The 17,018-nt window shown below is 42.1% G+C and overlaps 1 long non-coding RNA gene across 1 annotated transcript; it reads left to right on the top strand.

Annotated features, from left to right (window-relative positions):
* Positions 1-5,411: 5,411 nt before the first annotated feature.
* Positions 5,412-6,553, top strand: LOC124382568. Its single transcript, XR_006925080.1, has 2 exons — positions 5,412-5,788; positions 6,096-6,553. It is a non-coding gene; the product is annotated as an uncharacterized LOC124382568 (long non-coding RNA).
* The last annotated feature ends 10,465 nt before the right edge of the window (positions 6,554-17,018 follow it).

Below are 17,018 nucleotides of genomic sequence, written 5' to 3'. Positions count from 1 at the left end.
TATTTATTTAGTCAAGCCTTTTATCAGTAGATTTTCTTAGGTAAAGGCACAGATCTGGAGGAACATGGATATAGAGTGTTTGGTGAACTGGTATATTTGTATGCTGTCGTCCCTCACATTCACACGTTCACTCAGGTTTGTTGACGGTGGTGTGGTGGGTCGTCTCTTATCCCAGAGATCCCTCATGTCTGTGTTACCTTCTGGTTCTCCCTTTATATATGCTGCCTCTTGGTGAAATCATTCATAAACATGGGATTCGCTTCCATTGCTATGCTGATGACACACAGCTGTATATTTCAGCAAAGCCAGATGAGAGAGATCAGCTTAACAATGTTGAGAAGTGTGTAAAGGACATTAGACAGTGGATGCTTAATAACTTTCTTCTGCTCAACTCAGATAAGACGGAAGTACTTTTACTAGGACCACATGCAGCTAGAAGTAAACTTTCCGATTACGTAGCATCTCTGGATGGTGTTTCTGTTTCAGCATGTACGGCTGTCAAAGACCTTGGTGTGATTATTGACCCGAGTCTTTCCTTTGAGTCTCACGTGAATAATATCACCAGAATCGCCTTCTTTCACCTTAGAAATATTGCTAAGATTAGAAATATGATGTCGTTACAGGATGCAGAAAAACTAGTTCATGCTTTTGTTACTTCTAGATTAGACTACTGTAACGCTTTACTGTCTGGGTGTGCGGTAAGTGCATAAATAAGCTTCAGTTAGTCCAGAATGCAGCAGCAAGGGTCCTCACTAGATCTAGGAAATATGACCACATCACCCCTGTTTTAATCAGTCTACACTGGCTCCCAATCAAATCTCGCATTGATTATAAAATATTACTACTGACGTATAAAGCACTTAACGGTCTCGCACCGCAGTATCTGAGTGAACTTCTGTACCAGTATGATCCTCCACGCCTACTTAGATCAAAAGGTGCTGGCTATCTGTTGGTTCCTCAAATAATAAAGACTACAGCAGGGGGCAGATCTTTCTCTTATAAAGCCCCACAGTTATGGAACAGCCTTCCAATCAGTGTTCGGGACTCAGACACAGTCTCAGTGTTCAAGTCGAGGTTGAAAACTTATTTATTTAGTCAAGCCTTTTATCAGTAGATTTTCTTAGGTAAAGGCACAGATCTGGAGGAACATGGATATAGAGTGTTTGGTGAACTGGTATATTTGTATGCTGTCGTCCCTCACATTCACGTTCACTCAGGTTTGTTGACGGTGGTGTGGTGGGTCGTCTCTTATCCCAGAGATCCCTCATGTCTGTGTTACCTTCTGGTTCTCCCTTTTAGTTATGCTGCCATAGCGAGTCTTGCCGGAGTCCAAACTGCACAGTGACAATAACTTTCATACACCAATAGGGACACTTAATAATCCATATCCTTTTCTTCCCGTCACCCTCTCTCTCTCTCTCTCTCTCTCTCTCTCGGTCGAGTTAAACATGCTAATGAGGCTCCAGTGACCACTGTTCCTGCCCCTCTCCCCTTCGTGGATCTTCACACTTCTGTGCAGCTTGGGATGGTCTCTCATCAACACCTTGGGTGGTTCCATGTAATTCCGGAGTAGAACGGGTGCTTTTGAGGATGGATTGGACTGTAGTTGGTGTCGGCGGTCTGCTGCACTGACTCGGGAGTGCAGTTTGCTTCTGATCATCATCACTGTACCCCGCAACTTTGTATATATGCTTCAAATGGACATTTGGTGCAACCCAGATGAGGATGGGTTCCCTCTTGAGTCTGGTTCCTCTCAAGGTTTCTTCCTTATGCCATCTCGGGGAGTTTTTCCTTGCCACAGTTGCTCATCAGGGACAAACATACTTACAAAGAACATATTTACATTTAATCACCACATTATCTGTGTAAAGCTGCTTTGAGACAATGTTCATTGTTAAAAGCGCTATACAAATAAAAATGAATTGAATTGAATTGAGGGTTAGTGGCCACAGGAGACGTGGAAGTAGTCCATACTGCATGCACCAAAGCTTCAACTTACCAGGAAGCAGGGTTCTGTCGATGTTCTCCAGGCCACTGGCTACCTCCTTCCTCAGCTGCTCTACTTGCTCTTTGTCTTTAAGGGAGGCATCATACCCATGACCTAGGCTCTTCACTGGCTTCTCAGAGACAGTTGGGATGGGTTCCTTGCCGATGTGGAACCAGTGGTCTGACAGCTTATTTTAATACTTTGGGATATCAGTGCTTGGGTGGCAGATGGAGTGGCACTGTTTTTTCTTAGGGTGGCAGTTGCCACACGCGGCTCTTACTCCGAATGTCACTAGCAGATTTGATTGAATATTAATGCTTCATGCCTAACCTTAGAACTCAGAGATGATTGTTTATTAATGGAGGAACCAGATGAGGAACAAATGTCCATTTGATGATCACCAGCGCCACAGTTAAGATGGTCAACACCTCCTAGATGTCGCTGTTGGACAACCCACACAAACAGGGCATACCAGTGACCAAATCAATTCTTCTACTGCACCTGGACAGGTTCAAGTGATCCTACAGAGTTCTGAGGGTTTTCTACAACAGGGAAATGAAAAAGAAATCACCTCATTCCACTATAAAATATTCACAATAAACATGTTTCTCCACAAGCAGATGATTCACCTCTTCAAGGACAGAAAGCTGAATATTATTTATGGATATAAAAGTGTTAAAGAATGTACTTTATTTATGTGCAATAAATTATGGAAGTGTATCTTTTAGGTGAAATAATATACATAGCATTCAGGTGCTTAAAGTTTTTTTGTCTCTCTCTCTCACACACACACACACACACACACACACACACACACACACACACAGAGAGACAGTGAGTGATGTTGTGTTCTATGCTGAGGAAGCAGTGTGTATTACAGAACGCTTGGAACAGCATTTTTCAGACAGTTCCGGTTTAACACTGGAAACACACACTTTGTGCTCTGAAATGCTGTCACTAATAAAACAATGAACTAATACTCCTTCTGCTGAATGATTCATATCCTGGACATGCAGGAGTCCATGTTTAGTTTGCACTTTTATTAAAACATCAATCATTTGCACCAAAAATATCTACAAAAAACCTGAGTGCTGAAAAAGTGCAGAAAAATCAGTGTGTAAATTTAACTACACATCCATCAGTAACACACAGCTTGGTTCAGAAAAATATCATAATAATAATATATTATTATAATATATATATATATATATATATATATATATATATATATATATATATATATATGTAATTTTTGCAGACATGTTACATTTTTCTTTTCTTCTGATCTCGTGAAAGTTTATTGATTGTGTGTCGTGACTTTAAGAGTAAAAAATGCCATATAGCAATGCAAATGTATCTCGGCTTCCCAGAATACACAGCGGCATACAAATATGGCTGCCAGGGACTACACTTCCCATCAATACATTGTCTTCTGATTAATAATCATCTACTGCATATTAGAGCATTACTAATCAGATCCATTACTCAGAGTTCCTACACCTCACTTACTGATCTTTAACTGTTCCTGGTTGTTTGATTCAATATTTTCATATGTGGGTTGAATCTGACATGAACTGTGGCTGTTGGATTATTGCTTTGTTTACTCTTCTGGATCACTTCACCTATTCTGGGGGTAAGAAATTATCCTTCTGTTTGGAAGGTTGTGAGTTCAAATCCCAGCATTGTAAAGCTGCTCATGTTGGGTTGGTTGTATAACTGAGATAATTTCTTTGAATATTGCTGTAAATATAAATGTTTTACACTTAATATAATTCAATCCTAGCGTTTATTTCCTGCTTTATTCACTTGTTTTGACAAAATCATTCTCATTAGTAGCTGTTAAATAAGTTTTTCTGTAAGAAACAGTGTATATGTAAACTCACTTCCAGTTACAGCTCCAGCAAAAGTTTACCTTTACTATAAACTTCAAATGATCTGGTCTAGTGCTGTGTAGTGTTCCATTAAAAAAAAAAAAAAAAAGTATGGATCTTCAAACACTATTTTAGCATACCAGTGGTCCTCTCTAGTCTGGACTTCCTCCCCAACCCGAGATTTACAGATGTGGAGTTATTATCGTCAACCGTTTTTCTGTTCTTCACAATATGAACAGATTTTCTCACACACACTGACCTTGTTTTAATCTTTTTTTTCTGTGGTATATATTCATGTGTGACACAATAAAGCTTTGGAACTTCTCTCTGAAAGGCTGACTCGTGTGTTTCATTGAGACTTCCCCGTGCATGTAGTTGAGCAGATATCGAGAGGAAAGACTGAATTCGAGGGAATCCTGTCCACGCGACAGAAGGCAAAACAATTCCTTACACGTGGTGTTAGTATTTATTGAAGACCTGATGGATGTACAACCATCTTTAAAACATTTACGCCATTAAAATGTGTTACTGCGGCTGAGCGTTTCATCAACATACTGTGCTTATAGTTTTATCTTTCATTCACGACAAACTTCAGCACCACACTCATAGTTTCATGCATGCACTATTGTTGTCTGCCATCTTGAATAACAGTCTCTGGACTGGCCGTGCATGTGCGCCCCCTATCAGTAACAGGACACTCTAGCCTTATAGTACTGCATGTAGTACCACCACGTTTGCATCAATTTTTATATTTGTGACATTTAAAGTCCCAATTTGACTTGAACATCCCTTGTATATTTATATACATGTCACTGTCCTACACTCTGTTCTTTCAGGGAATGACATGAGTGGTTCTGATTAAATATCGTTGCATTCTGCCGACCCTGAGGACTGCAGAGATGATCATTTATTAATTATTGAAAGTGAATGAATTGCGTCTAATTTAAAGGTGATGTTTGATTAAGGAAAGCGTTGTAGTTCCTGTCATGATGTGCAAATGCTGATCAGGAACAGTAGAGGAATTCTCTGATTGTAAGAAGAAGGGTAAGGATGATGTAAGATCTGGTGACAATAGAAGCACATCATGTGGAAAAAGAGCAATAATAGCAGCTAGATGTTAATGATTTTATAAAGTAGGGATTTGCTGGGAATTAACTAATTGCTTAGACTCCAGAAGATATCAACAACCCTCATTCGGTCGAATCTCTCACCATTCGGTTCCTCCAGTGGGTCCTGGGTTCAGAACCAAACCTCAGGCTCATTCAAGAGAGGTGTGTCCTTTCAATAGCTCCAACCAATCACACGCTTCTCTACAGCTGCTAAAGTCAGGGATTAACTGGAAGATGTGGATTAAAGTGGACTCAGGACTTGGCCCTGTGGAACACCAGAACTCAGTCTGATGGTCTGAAAGGTTTGTGTTATGTTCCTCAGGAAGTCATTAAGTGTCCAAATAATCACACATTGATGTGTTTAGTCCAAGTGCTGACAGTTTGTTCTGTGTGTGTGTGTGTGTGTGTGTGTGTGTGTGTGTTGAAGATTGGACTGAATTCTGATCTGAAGTCTGAACAGAAGTCTAGCACAAGTCTGCGTGACCATGTGTGAGAAGACCCAGTGAGCTGTGAAAGTGATTGCATCATCTGTGAAGCAGTTTTTTCTATATGCATAAAGTTGAGAAGTGTGTGTGTGTGTGTGTGTGTGTGTGTGTGTGTGTGTGTGTGTGTGGGACGAGTGCTTTGAGGTGAGCCATGACCAGTTTTTCAAAACACTTCATGATCACAGGGGTGAGTGTGACAATTGCTGCATTCACCAAGGCACGACACTGTAGACTTCGGCTCAGGAGTAATGGAGGTGTATATACAGCACTTAGAGATGACCATCTGGTCCACAAGCTTTCGATAGTGACTCAAGGTCAGCGACTCAGTGATTCAAGGTCAGTATTGGGGAAAAAATAGAAAAGAGGAAAAGGAGAAGTGTCAGGAGAGATGTTTTAAGAAATGTGTAGTTACACAACCTCAGCTGTGGGGTAGAGGGCATAAGGCTATCAATGAATTATATTTTATTATTATTATTATTATTATTATTATTATTATTATTATTATTATTATATCTGAATAGTATTCAAAGATTTCATTGATATTGGAGCACATGAGATTCAGAACATTTAGATTTAGTTGTACACACAAATTTATCAAATCTTTGGATGCAGAAGGATGACATTTTGCCTTAACTTGAACTAGGAGACTCAAACCCTGTGCACATGATCTGCTATCCATGGGTTGGATGATGTGGAAAATGTCCTGCTATAGAGCTCCAACCCTATTGAACACATCTGGGATGAATGTGAATGCTGACTGCACCCTAGGTTTCCTCACCTCCATCAGTCCTCACTCTTTACACGTGAAACTCCTCACACGTGAGTTTCTCGTTGGAAACAACTCGATCTTACTTGCACGCCCACCCTACTCACCAGATTTGCGGGCTTTTTCCTCTTCTCGAAGAAAAAGGTCCAGCTTGCGGTATTGACATCATTGTGGAGATCCAGCGCAAATCACAGAAGGTGCTTACACAATTCAGAAAGAAGACTTCCAGAACATGTTGCAGAAGAACACTGAGAGCGTTGTATGACTGTGCAAGTAAAAGTGTGGAAATGTAGATAAATTAAGTACTTTCTATTAAACAGAGTATCTACAAAATACCAACTCGTATTTTCTTTGTTCACATACTGAGTTTTTTTCTGGTTTTGATGTTTTTGATGTTGTTTCCTCAACCCAGTCACACATAATAGATATTTGCAAAATGATTGCAAATAGGATTAATATCATGTAGGAGCAGACAAAACCTTTGTGTCAACATCCCATAATACATTTCATAACTCAGATGTTTTTAGATTTAGGATTTTTATTTACTTATTTCTATTTCTCCTTATTAACAGAGGATGATTGAAGTCTCATCAATCAGCAATTTCGGAACTTTCAGATCTTCAGATATGAACCCCGTTCTTCAAAAAGTAAAGTTCAGGAATATAAAACCTGGCTCAGAATCTCCCCTAAGTTCAAGGTCGAATCAGAGCACATGTTCAAGTGATGCTTCAGAGAAAATGAAATCAGTTTATAATAATGAAAAAACTGTAAAGCGCGAGGTGGTTCTCCTTTCAGCTGCTGAGCCTGGTGGAGTGGAGTGCATGTCTCCAGACACTTTGTAGAGATTTTAATTGGCTTTGGTGAGTAGAAGTGCTGGGTGTAGCGGCTCCACTCAACCCTGACCACTTCACTTAGTTTAATGATCTAGTTCATACGCTACACCTTCACTCTACACCTTTTCTCCTTTTATTCTGCAGAATCACATCCACAGACCTGAACAACACCGAGCAGATTCCACTTATTATCTGTGGAATACAAGCAGCTTTCTGACAACTTTAACAATCAGTACAGATACGTTTAATCCATAAAACCATTAGAGCACCATGTTCTCATCACTCGTCCTTACTTCTCCCAGAGTTCAGGTGTGAATAGTGAATTTTGATTGGCTGGAAGTTCAGGCGTGAATAGTGGATTGTGATTGGCTGGAAGTTTACCGTGACTAGTGGATTGTGATTGGCTGGAAGTTTAGGTGTGTGTAGTGGATTGTGATTGGCTGGAAGTTTAGGTGTGTGTAGTGGACTGTGATTGGCTGGAAGTTCAGCGTTTAGAGTGTTGGTAGGTTGCGTTTGTCAGTTGAATCTAAATGAATGTGCTGCTTATAAACACCTGTAACCATAGTAACATCCAGTTCCAGTTCCATCCAGAGCTACTGTACACATTTCCTAATGACCTCAATGAGCTCCATGAAGGATTTCTGCATGTGGTGGAACTTCTATGGTGAATTTTCATAAATGACTTGAGACACAAGATGAATCTGAAACTGAACTGGAAAAGAAAATGTTGTAATTCAAATGAGAAATAGAATAAAAAACAGCACCAGGAGTTAATGCCAACAGCTTCATTATTAATGTCCCTTTTTAAAAACTATGTATTAAACCCAATAATTGAATCTTCTGTCACTACTTTATCTGTGGGTTCAGCAGAATTGTAGATGTAAGGAGCTGTATATTAAATACATTAGAAAAATAAAGCAATATTTTGATCCAGTCAGTCGGTTTTGATGGTTGGCACGAAATCCTGAAGCACGAGGAAAGCGGGTGCCAACGGTGGACACAGCAGAACTTGAGGCAAACTGCCACTGGGTAGAATGCCTCGGTGGTCAGGAAAGGGTAATCAAAGTGTGGAGTAAGCCTCTGTGGAGGTCTGAGGCGGAGCGACGCCCTCTGTGGAGGTCTGAGGCGGAGCCCCGGAAGTGCACCTCTTGTTGGGCTTGGGAGTTCGGCAGGGCAGACAGTCATAGAGGCAATCTTGGCAGGTTGGAAGAATGGGGCGACGTCCCCCGTCAGGCAGGAAGGCTGAGGTTATGCAGCCCCCAGCAGAGCTCAGGGGCCGGAGAAACAGCTGTTTAGTAGGTCATTCGAAACCATTTGGTTTGCCTTAGCACCCAGAAATAATCAGTTCTCTGTGGGGGTCTTAGCTTTAGAATATTGACTGTTTCGGTTGGGTCCCTGAATTGGCAGTCTGCGGCGGAGCAAGCCTAATGCTTTAGTGCGTCTGCTGGGTCTATCTTTTGGCCCGATTATTTTACATTTACATTTGTGGCATTTAGCAGATGCCATTATTCTGATTCTGTAAGAACTTTGATCTATCCATCATGTAATGTTTTTGATGATGTAGCGCTTTCTTTAGAAACACTGTTTTGGAAACGCTCATAATCGAGTTAGCGATTTTAGAGCATTAGCATGAGTATTTGTTAGAGAGGTTAAGCTAAGCATTGGAGCTTTAAAACAAAAAAAAAGTAAAGCTCCTATTAGCATGCATGCTAGTTTTATCCTCGATGACGTAACATGATGACTCCACACTTCAGAAAAATCCAGAAAGTTGCCACTGGAAGCCGCAGTGATCCATCCTAATGATCTTTAATGGCTCTGCATTAATATTTTAAAAGGTTTGATGTTGAAGGGGCTGCCTTTAATGCAGAACACACACGCACGCACACACGCACACACACACACACACACACACACACGCACGCACACACATTAAAGCTATAGGGACTTTAATATATCAGTATATCAGTCGTATATCTGCAGTCAGCACATTTAACAGTAAATCTGGGCTCGGGTCTGCTGACTCAGACGTGGCTCAGATACTTTAAATTGCTGAGTTTTTCCTGTTAATCTAATAAACTTATGTAAAAAAACAACAAAAAAAAGCTACTCTGTGACGTTTCTGAATGAGCTCTCATGCGCTTATTATTTTGCATATATAAGCATTTTGCAGGAATCTTGGTGAAAGCGTGCAGTGATATTTCTCTCCTGGACTTGGCGATATCTCTCACTCACACCGACTCTCCTCAGAGACGACTTAATCTCACAGATCAATCGCAATAATGAATATATTTATGTAACGGATCGTCGCTCCTTCTGCTTTCTGTACGGCTCGCATGAGGAAATTAAAAGAGGGGGGAGGGAAAACAAAAAGCTTACTTGGACACTATTCAAATTACACCGCGGGGCTAGCGAGCAAGCTAAAGTGCCGAGAGGAGTTTTTGGCAGCAGCGATGATTATAAAATCCTTTCTCAGTCTAATCCGCTGAATAAATGAGATGGATATTGATTTGTTTAGATTAGCATTTTGATCCTCGGGGGGGCCGTTCACTCTGCAGCACTCGGGTCAGTTTCAATTAGTGTATTGGAGCCACGTAGTGTTTTATTCCCTCTTTAAGAGCCGCATTGGTCCAAGCCGAGATCATGTCGAGCTTTATGGTGGATTCGAGGCGGAGAAGTGGTGAAGTCGCTTTTCTTTATGAGATAAAGTTCCTGAGAATGAGCAGAGAGGAAACACAGCACTGCAGTGAAAATACAATACATAAAATGTACACTAGAATAAAAAAGCAGGTAGATAGATAGATCTGTGATTTTATAATGGACAAGGAGTTCAAACAAAAAGGAAACCTAAAATTTTGTGTGAAACTGGTCAAATCTGCCACAGAGACGTATGACGTGACGGATGTTTGACATACGCCGATATTACGACAAGTCGTTTGAGGTGTTTCAAAAGTGGAAGAACCTCGGAACACCTTCAACGACCATGTACAAGCTTAACCCCCTTTTAAATGATATTCTAATTTATTGAGATACACCTGTATATTTAAGACAATGTCTATTGTGAAAAAGTTAATAGAAATAAATCTGATTTAAATTAAATTAATTATATAAACATTAGGGTTGTTAAAATTAAATCGTTATTAGCTTGTAAGCACAAATTCGGTTTAATTGTACTAATTTTATTACAGCACGATTAATGCAGTGCAATTTTTATAAAATAAAATAAAAAAATAATTATAAATGAGGCAAAATTAAAACCTTCAACACAGCATGTTTATTCACAACGTCCTTTTTTACTTAGATATTAAAATAAATTAATAAACTCCACCAAAAAATATTTGAAAATAAAGTGTTTTACCAATGCACCAAGTCTCAAATCAAGCATCAAAATCTGCCATGAAACACACATCCGTCAATAAAACCATCCGTGTGGAAACAACATAAAACACCATAATTACTTTAAAACATTTATATGAAAATGTAGTCTTCTTGCTCAATGTTGAGTTTAGTTTCACTTATAAGTAACATACATTTGGATAAGCTTTAATATTTGTCCATGAACATGTTGATTAGAGTATTAAAAACATGGAAAGTATTAATTCATTCATTAATATTTGTCTTCTTCTTCTTCTTCTTCTTCTTCTTCTTCTTCTTCTTCTTCTTCTTCTTCTTTCAGCTGCTCCCATTAGGGGGCACCACAGAGGATCATCCGTCTCCATACCCCCCTGTCCTGTACATCTGCCTCTTTCACCCCATCTACCTGCATGTCTTCCCTCACCACATCCAAAAACCTCCTACTTGGCCTTCCTCTTTTCCTCCTTTCCGGTGTCTCCATCCCCAGCATTCTCCTACTGATATACCCCATGTCCTTCAGCTCTGCTACCTCCAGCTCCACTTCCTGTCTTTTACTCAATGCCACTGTCTCTAATCCATACAACATCTCAGGTCTCACCACAGTCCTATAAACTTTCCCTTTCACGCTCACAGATACTCTTCTATAACAAATCACTCCTGCTATCACTCTTCTCCACCCACTCCACCCTGCCTGCACTTCTTCACTTCTCTAACACACTCTCCATGACTCTGCACTGTTGACCCCAGGTACCTGAACTCCTCCACCTTCTCCACCTCTTCTCCCTGCAACCGCACCCCTCCACTGCCCTCCCTCTCATTCACACACATGTACTCTGTCTTACTCCTACTGACTTTCATTCCCCTTCTCTCCAGCATGTACCTCCACCTCTCCAGGATCTTCTCAACCTGCTCCCTAATCCCACCACAAATCACAATATCATCTGCAAACATCATAGTCCACGGAGACTCCTGTATGACCTCGTCCTTCAACCTGTCCATCACCACTGCAAACAGGAACAGGTTTAGAGCCGATCCTTGATGCAGTCCAACCTTCACCTTGAACCAGTCTGTCGTTCCTACTGCACACTTCACTGCTGTCACACTGTCCTCATACATGTCCTGCACCACCCTCACATACTTCTCTGACACACCACACTTCCTCATACAATACCACAACTCCTCGCTTCACCCTGTTGTACGCTTTCTCTAAATTCTCAGCTGTTTAAAATACTCCCTCCATCTTCTCAACACACTCTCCTCACTAGTCAACACATTTCCATCTCCATCCTTTATTGCTCTAACTTGCAGCACATCCTTCCCAGCTCGGTTCCTCTGCCTGGCCAATTGCTACTAATCCATTTCTCCTTCCTTACTGTCCAACTTTTCCTACTGCTCCTCATATGCCTTTTCCTTGGCTTTCACCACATCCCTCTTCACCTGCTGCTGCAGCTCCTTGTTCTCCTGCCTACTTTTCTCATCACTCTGTCGATCCCAATTCTGTTTTTCCAACCTCTTTCTCCTTCTTCTCTCCTGCACTTCCTCATTCCACCACCACGTCTCTTTTTCTTCCTTTCTATTTCCAGATGTTACACCAAGTACTTTTCTATCTGTCTCCCTCATCACTCCTGCAGTAGTTCCACAATCAACCAGCACCGAGCTCCTGTCTGACCTCTTCCCTGAACCTCACACTACAGTCTTCCTCCTTCAGTTTCCACCATCTTATTCTTCTTTCAGTCCTCACTCTCCTCCTCTTCTTCTTCTTCACCTCCAAAACCATCCTACAGACCACCATCCGATGCTGTCTATCTACACTGTCCCCCGCCAACACCTTACAGTCTCCAATCTCCCTCAGGTTGCATCTCCTACATAGAACATAGTCCACCTGTGTGCACCTTCCTCCACTCTTATACATCACCCTATGATCCTCCTTCTTCTTAAAATACGTGTTCACCACTGCCATTTCCATCCTTTTAGCAAAATCTACCACCATCTGCCCTTCTACATTCCTCTCCTAAGGCCATACCTACCATCACCTCCTCATCACCTCTGTTCCCTTCACCTACATGCCCATTAAAGTCTGCCCCAATCACCAATCTTTCATTCCTACACCTTCTACCACTTCATCTAATTCACTCCAGAATTTTTTCTTCTCCTCCATCTCACAGCCCACTTGTGGAGCATAAGCACTGATGACATTTATCATCATCCCTTCAACTTCCAGCTTCACGATCATCACCCTATCAGAAACTCTCTTCACCTCCACTACACTCTTACTGTACTCTTCCTTCAGAATCCCCCCTACACTATTTCTCTTATAATGGGGTTTACGTTTTTTACAGATTTTTCCTGGATTATAGTTTTATTACAGCTTTATTTAGTGCTGAATGAAGATTGTAATATTGTGCTAGATCAGCTTTTAACATTGACCTCACTGTCAGCAGATCAAACTTCCCCCTGAATTCTAAATGAGGCCTTTTTGTTGGTAGAAGAAGCAGAAACTCTGTGAGGTGGTGAATGTGATAACTTTTAACCTTACACAAAGCTCCTGAGTGTTGATTGTCTAAGACCTTATTGCTGTAAAAGATACACAATTTAACTCAGATTAGACCACACACACACACACACACACACACACACAGACACACACACACACTTCTAATTAGATTCCTCTATGCTTGACATCTAATTTATACATTTCCTTCCATTTCTTTTTATATTTTGCTTATTTATTTGTGTGTGTGTTTGATTGAATGTATGTACCATGTATAAATGTATGTTGTGTGCGTGTGTTTGTGTGTGTGTGCGTGTGTGTTTGGTTTACACGGCCATTCCCCTCCCCCACTTGGGTCAGTCTCATCGCCTCTCTTTGTTCAAGCTACCCAAATACACACCACTGATCAAACGGGTGAAACCAGCTGTGAGGACAGTAAAGGTGTGGCCAGAGGGACCATTTTTTCTCTACAGGATGTTTCAGGATACTGACTGGAACATGTTTGTCTTACAGGGCACACTGGACTCTCACACAGACATGGACATTTACACATCATATGTTTTGGACCATATCAACATGTGCATATCAACAAAAAGGCTTCATTTAGAATTCAGGGGGAAGTTTGATCTGCTGACAGTGAGGTCAATGTTAAAAGCTGATCTAGCACAATATTACAATCTTCATCCAGCACTAAATAAAGCTGTTATAAAACTATAATCCAGGAAAAATCTGTAAAACAAACGTAAACCCCATCAAAAGAGAAATGGTGTAGGGGGGATTTTGAAGGAAGACTACAGTAAGAGTGTAGTGGAGGTGAAGAGAGTTTCTGATAGGGTGATAACCGTGAAGCTGGAAGTTGAAGGAATGATGATAAATGTCATCAGTGCTTCTGCTCCACAAGTGGGTTGTGAGATGGAGGAGAATGAAAGATTTTGGAGTGAATTAGATGAAGTGGTAGAAGGTGGACCTAGAAAAGAATGATTGGTGATTGGGGCAGACTTTAATGGGCATGTAGGTGAAGGGAACAGAGGTGATGAGGAGGTGATGGTAGGTATGGCTTTAAGGAGAGGAATGTGGAAGGGCAGATGGTGGTAGATTTTGCTAAAAGGATGACAATGGCAGTGGAGAACACGTATTTTAAGAAGAAGAAGGATCATAGGGTGACGTATAAGAGTGGAGGAAGGTGCACACAGGTGAACTATGTTTTATGTAGGAGCTGCAACCTGAAGGAGATTGGAGACTGTAAGGTGTTTGGGGGGGGCAGTGTCACTAGACAGCATCGGATGGTGGTCTGTAGGATGGTTTTGGAGGTGAAGAAGAGGAGGAGAGTGAAGAGTGAACGAAGAATAAGATGGTGGAAACTGAAGGAGGAAGAGTGTAGTGTAAGGTTCAGGGAAGAGGTCAGACTGGAGCTCGGTGGTGGTAAAGAGGTGCTGGATGATTGGGAAACTACTGCAGGTGTAATGAGGAAGTGCAGGAGAGCATAAGGGAAAGAGATTAACAAAACAGAAGTGGGATCGACAGAGTGATGGGAAAAGTAGGCAGGAGTACAAGGAGATGCAGCAGCAGGTAAAGAGGGATGTGGTGAAAGCCAAGGAAGAGGCATATGAGGAGCTGTAGGAGAAGTGGGACACTAAGGAAGGAGAAAAGGATTTGTAGCGATTGGCCAGGCAGAGGAACCGAGCTGGGAAGGATGTGTTGCAAGTTAGAGCAATAAAGGATGGAGGTGGAAATGTGTCGACTAGTGAGGAGAGTGTGTTGAGAAGGTGGAGGTAATATTTTGAGCAGCTGATGAACAAGGAAAATCAGAGAGAGAGCAAAAAGGTTGGATGATGTGGAGTTGTTGAAGCAGGATGTAGATAGTATTAGTAAGGAGGAAGCGAGAGCAGCGATTAAGAGGATGAAGAGTGGAAAGTCGGTTGGACCAGATGACATACCGGTAGAAGCATGGAGATGTTTAGGAGAGATGCAGTGGAGTTTTTAACCAGATTGTTTAACAAGATTCTGGAAGGTGAGAGGATGCCTGAGGAATGGAGAAGGAGTGTGCTGGTACCTGGTGCAGGACATGTATGAGGACAGTGTGACAGCAGTGAAGCATGCAGTAGGAACGACAGACTGGTTCAAGGTGAAGGTTGGACTGCATCAAGGATCGGCCCTGAGCTCTTTCCTGTTTGCAGTGGTGATGGACAGGTTGACGGACGAGGTCAGACAGGAGTCTCTGTGGACTATGATGTTTGCGGATGATATTGTGATTTGTGGTGAGAGTAAGGAGCAGGTTGAGAAGAGCCTAGCGAGGTGGAGGTACATGCTGGAGAGAAGGGAAATGAAAGTCAGTAGGAGTAAGACAGAGTACATGTGTGTGAATGAGAGGGAGGGCAGTGGAGGGGTGTGGTTGCAGGGAGAAGAGGTGGAGAAGGTAGAGGAGTTAAGGTACCTGGGGTCAACAGTGCAAAGTAATTAAGAGTGTGTTAGAGAAGTGAAGAAAAGAGTGCAGGCAGGGTGGAGTGGGTGGAGAAGAGTGATAGCAGGAATGATTTGTGATAGAAGAGTATCTGCAAGAATGAAAGGAAAGTTTATAGGACTGTGGTAACACCTGAGATGTTGTATGGTTTAGAGACAGTGGCATCGAGTAAAAGACAGGAGGTGAAGCTGGAGGTAGCAGAGCTGAAGTCGCTAAGGTTTCCTTCGGAGTGACGAGGATGGACAAGATTAGAAATTAGTTTATTAGAGGGACAACCCATTTAGGACGTTTTGGTGACAAGGTGAGGGAGGCGAGATTGAGATGGTTTGGACATGTTCAGACGAGGGACATGAGTTATATTGGTAGAAGAATGCTGAGGATGGAGCCACCAGGAAGGAGGAAAGAGGAAGACCAAGGAGGAGGTTCATGCTGGAGAGAAGGAAATGAAAGTCAGTAGGAGTAAGACAGAGTACATGTGTGTGAATGAGAGGGAGGGCAGTGGAGGGTGTGGTTGCAGGAGAAGAGGTGGAGAAGGTAGAGGAGTTAAGGTACCTGGGGTCAACAGTGCAAAGTAATTAAGAGTGTGTTAGAGAAGTGAAGAAAAGAGTGCAGGCAGGGTGGAGTGGGTGGAGAAGAGTGATAGCAGGAATGATTTGTGATAGAAGAGTATCTGCAAGAATGAAAGGGAAAGTTTATAGGACTGTGGTAACACCTGAGATGTTGTATGGTTTAGAGACAGTGGCATCGAGTAAAAGACAGGAGGTGAAGCTGGAGGTAGCAGAGCTGAAGTCGCTAAGGTTTCCTTTCGGAGTGACGAGGATGGACAAGATTAGAAATTAGTTTATTAGAGGGACAACCCATTTAGGACGTTTTGGTGACAAGGTGAGGGAGGCGAGATTGAGATGGTTTGGACATGTTCAGACGAGGGACATGAGTTATATTGGTAGAAGAATGCTGAGGATGGAGCCACCAGGAAGGAGGAAAAGAGGAAGACCAAGGAGGAGGTTCATTAATGTGGTGAGGGAAGACATGCATGTAGTTGGTATAAAAGAGGCAGATGTAGAGGACAGGGTAGTATGGAGACGGATGATCCGCTGTGGCAACCCCTAATAGGAGCAGCCAAAAGAAGAAGAAGACGCACTCGCCCCTATCGCTATGAAGTACTTTAAAAACTGGTCCTGAATCACCTCACTGCGGGCCTACCACCTACACACAGCCAGATCGACAAAAACAACGAATCGGCCTACAGGGAAGAGATCCGTAATCTGGCAGCATGGTGTGCCAACAACAACCTGACCCTCAATGCCTCGAAGACTCAAGAGCTCATGGTGGACTTTTGGAAATCCAACAGCAGGAGACATATCCCAGTCAACATCAATAGAACTGAGGTAGAGTGAGTCTCCAGCTTTAAGTTCCTGGGAGTTCACATCTCTGAGGATCTGTCCTGGCACCAGAACACTTCAGCTCTAGTTAAGAAAGCACAACAACGCCTGTACTTCTTGAGAAGTCTCAAGAAAGCTCATCTGTCCCCTGGGATTTTAACGAGTTTCTACCGCTGCATCATTGAGAGCATCCTGACCAACTCCATCACTGTATGGTACGGTGGCTCCACTGTGTGTTAATGTAAAGCTCTGCAAAGGCTGGTAAAAACTGCCCAACGCATC

Source organism: Silurus meridionalis, unplaced genomic scaffold (genome assembly GCF_014805685.1).
Source record: "Silurus meridionalis isolate SWU-2019-XX unplaced genomic scaffold, ASM1480568v1 Scaffold70, whole genome shotgun sequence".
Classification (NCBI taxonomy): Eukaryota; Metazoa; Chordata; class Actinopteri; order Siluriformes; family Siluridae; genus Silurus; species Silurus meridionalis.
The sequence above is the reverse complement of the archived record's forward strand: the minus strand, read 5'-3'. Positions and strand labels throughout refer to the sequence as shown.